Below are 4095 nucleotides of genomic sequence, written 5' to 3' on the forward strand. Positions count from 1 at the left end.
TGTGTCTTTGTGTCTGTGGAACCCACCCTGATACCTCCCAAGTCCAGGGATGTGGTTTGTTTTATATAATTTTATTTAAATTGTGTCACCACGTTCATGGAATTTAATAGGTTAATACTTTCTTTCGCTGCTACCGTATGATTGTTTATTACACTGCTCTCAGTAAATAACTTCTTGGTCACATAGCCTCAGGAGCGCAGGATGGGTATATGTTCAGTGCATATAAGGAGACAAAGAACAAGGTATAAAACAAATTAGAACAAGTTTATTATTTACTTAATATGGAAATAATAATCTCTGAAAAGCAGGGCACATAGACTTCATTACAGTATTACTAAATCAATGATCTGTTACCCACCCCAGAGTGTTTTGACCTTCTTTCTAAGGACAATATTTTTGTATCTTGAATAACTTAAGACTGGGGTTTTCTACTGTATTTGTGAATCTTGGTGTCACACACAGACCTCTTTTCTGTTTATAGTTGTAACTCTAATATATGAGCTCTGGGAAGAAAGAGTGGTAAAAACCAGACCCATAGAAGTGTTTTAGCCAGAAGTGAATGAAAGTGTAGTATAAAGTGAGTCGGAGTTGACTCCTGGCAATCACAGAGCCCTGTGGGTATCTTTGGTAGAATACAGGAAGGGTTTGCCATTGTCATCTCCCGTGCAGTATGAGCGGATGCCTTTCAGCATCTTCCTATATCACTGCTGCCTGATACAGGTGTTTCCCATAGTCTGGGAAACATACCAGCGGTGATTCAAACCAGCAACCTCTGGCTTGGTAGTCAAGCCATTTCCCCACTACGCCATTAGATGGCTCGTAAAGTGTAGTGCACTGTTCTGCAAAATAAACCATTTTGTAATCAAGCAAGAGAACTACCCAACTTATTAAGTAGAGAAACAAGCAAACCTCAGCAACTGTAAATGAATACATCTTTGTTTTGTGAAATAACCAAGGAGGTCTGTGAGGTCTGTACCCTCATGCCTACATCAGTGCGTTACAAAACTGAAGACCTCAATAAAGAGAGTTCATTATTATGAAGAGAGCATATAAGGTGGCAGCAAAACAAGACCCTGTTGTCAAGAATAGGAAGTAAAAACACAGAAAAATCTCCCTGCTCCCACATCACAAAGCTTGACTGAGATCTGAATAGGAATAGACTAGTATCCCTGAGAGCAGGAGAAATGTGTGGCTGGAGTGGGAAGATAAGAACTTGTCCTTGAAGTGCCTACAGACATGGAAAAGCTGAGGTCTTACCGTGTACAAAAAAGTCATGTTTTACTTGACCTACTGCGTCGCTTGAGCAGACTTTCTGGCCAGTATTTATCCGGTACCAACAGCGGTTCTAGTACATGTGGACAGGGCCTTGTTTAAATTCCTCTGGGGCATCATCTACTTCCCTTTGTCCAAAGCAGTGGCATACAGGAGCAGAGAAGACAGAGGCTTGAATTTCACAGCAGTAGGTCCAACTCTCCAAATATTTACTGCTTGCCACCTTTCTCTGTTGCAACTTTCGACTCTGTGACAAAGCAGAGGATGGGCGATGAGTGTTCACATGGAGGTTTATGTCAGCAAAATGGGCAACACTATCTGGGGCACCAAATGATGGGAGGAGAAGAAGCAAATTGTCCATCTGTCCATGGAAATGAGACTTCCACCCTACCTGCAAGAAATGGCAATACTGCTCCAGAAGTAACATTCCTGTGAAACATTGGGAAGCCACCCATCACCCAGCTAGAGTGATCAAACTCTGGAACTATGAAGAGATTCTACAGGCCAACTTCTTCAAACCTTTGAGTAACAAAGAACAATTAAGGGAAGGCTGCTCACCTTACTTAAAGGATGTTTTCCCCATACAGACTTTTAAAGACAACACCATCCCCTTTAGCCTCCGGGAGTCCAGATGAGCAGTTGTACCATCAAGTGAATGAAACTGTAGAGGGCTGACCATGGTGGGCTCTTAAGGATTGGAGGCCCTTACTGCTTTGGTAAAATAAAGCACTTCTGTAACTGCTGGTCTGTGTTAGTGTGTCTAATCTCAAAACTCCCCACAGTGTAGCTATTCGGGGTGTGCTGTTGTAAAGAGGAGATACTGTAGTTTGGGAGCTAGCCAACCTACCCTCAAGAGAGCCATTACAGCCAAGTGCAAATACCTCCCAGTTCTATCGCCCGTTTCCCTCTCTCCAAGTGACACTTGTCTATGACACCTCCCAGGAACACTGGGACAAGGAGAAGATCAGTCTGGCCCCATCCTTCAGCCAGGAAGGAGTACCTCCCGGACCCTAAGCCCCAACATACTTCCTGCTCCCCACCCACCAGACCAGAACTTTACAGCACAATATCAGACAATAAAGTCATAGCACATCATTGCCCCCCTTTTTGATTTAACAAAAAGGCCTCCATTGTTTAAAGAAGCCTCATTCACTCAGTCCTCTACTCCAGGACAAGCAGCAGACGTTAGTGCAGCCAAATAGGTCAGAGACTTCTCCAGCCTCCCAAGAGCCAGGCCAATCCTTCACTTCATTTCAAGCCAGGAACTGGACTTGGTGAGATCATTTGTTCAGGAGCGTGTAGGGTCATCTCAGATTTCAGCTGGCCTGGTGCTGCCCTCTTTCCATACCCCAGTCTTTCCTGCTACATGGTCTTGGACAGAAAGAGAAAACCAGCCTGGAAAGCAAACTAGAAGGTCTAGCAAAACAAACAACAACAACAACAACAACCCTAGTATTTTCCTAAGAGGAATCTGGACCATTTTCTAAATAAGTTCAAAAATGTCAAGAAAGCTTCATTAATAAGGTAAATAAACTAACAACATTAATTAACTTACCTCTATAAGTATTTAATATATAGCAAAATCCTTGCTTTCCACCCCTTTGCTCCCTGCAACTGGTTGTTCTAGAGTTGCCCCTGGGTGGAAGAGAGAAAGCAGTAAAGTTGCAGTGTGTAGCCAAAGGGATTGGGGGTGCCCCCCCCAGATACCCATTGCAGGATCTTCTGAGGAGTACAGATCTTCTATCCTTAATAGAGGATCTTGTTGCCTCCATTCTTGTTCTCCCTAGATATCTGTAAGTAAAGCAAACATTACAGAAACATACTGGACCAGGTCTCACGATCAGTGAGGCCTGGTTTTGTCTGGTGAGTGGGAAGAGCGGGCTAAGCCTGCTCTCCCCGCTCACGAGCGGGCAGGGACCCCTGGGCGGCCGGATCGGCCACCCACACAATGGCCGGCTCCGAGACGGAGACGGCGGGGGGTGCGGGGGCCCAGCTGGTTCTGACGACCAACAAAAATCGGGCTAGCCTCTGCTAGCCTGATTTTTGTTGGTCGTGAGAATAGCCCCACTAAGTTGCAAGGGCTCTTTCTTCCAGGGGAAACCAAACATGGGTGGCACTGAAACTGCCCACCCCCCAAGACAATGGGGAGCGTGAAAGAGAAGCCCCTGATAATACTATCATATCCTCCCTGAGGGAATGCTGATAAGGTCCAAGAAGAAAAGGGGTGAAGCTGAGGGGCATCAGACAGATCACCTGGAGTGTTCAGTAACACTTCTCAGAGAACCCTGTCCTGGCTTGGGATTGTTGGGAAGCCTTCCTAAGACAGTCCTGATATCTTGATGAATGAGAGAACCAGATGGAAGAAACAGCTAAGGAATCTTACTTACATTTTTGAATGTCTTTCAGAGTCAAGGGGAGAGACACTAGAAAACACTGACCCTGACATAATATGCTAATAATATATTAACAAAAATGCTATTAATGCACTAAGATGGGTGGCTCTAGTAGCACTAAGTCAGGAATAAATTAAGACTAATGGTGCTGTATAAATAAATAATAGACAATCACTAAAAACACAAGACACTCAATTTCTCTCTCTCTCTCTCTCTCTCTCTCTCTCTCTCTCTCACACACACACACACACACACACACACTATAATACTATATGGTCCCTGGCCTTTGGACTTTTTATACTTACTGTCTTAAAATCCTTCCCTGAATTTTTGTACTACCGTGTTTATGAGAATAAATAATTTTATTAGTTGTAAACTTCCCAGAGCTATTAATTAAAATTGGGCAATGTATAAATGTAACAAATGAACA

General features: G+C 43.9%; 1 long non-coding RNA gene across 1 annotated transcript; it reads right to left on the minus strand.

Annotated features, from left to right (window-relative positions):
• Positions 1–247: 247 nt before the first annotated feature.
• Positions 248–3043, minus strand: LOC128339664 (uncharacterized). Its single transcript, XR_008313152.1, has 2 exons — positions 2828–3043; positions 248–1519 (listed from the first exon to the last, which is right to left on the minus strand). It is a non-coding gene; the product is annotated as an uncharacterized LOC128339664 (long non-coding RNA).
• Between the last annotated feature and the right edge of the window lie 1052 nt (positions 3044–4095).

This window comes from Hemicordylus capensis, chromosome 1, assembly GCF_027244095.1.
Source record: "Hemicordylus capensis ecotype Gifberg chromosome 1, rHemCap1.1.pri, whole genome shotgun sequence".
In the NCBI taxonomy this organism is placed as follows: domain Eukaryota; kingdom Metazoa; phylum Chordata; class Lepidosauria; order Squamata; family Cordylidae; genus Hemicordylus; species Hemicordylus capensis.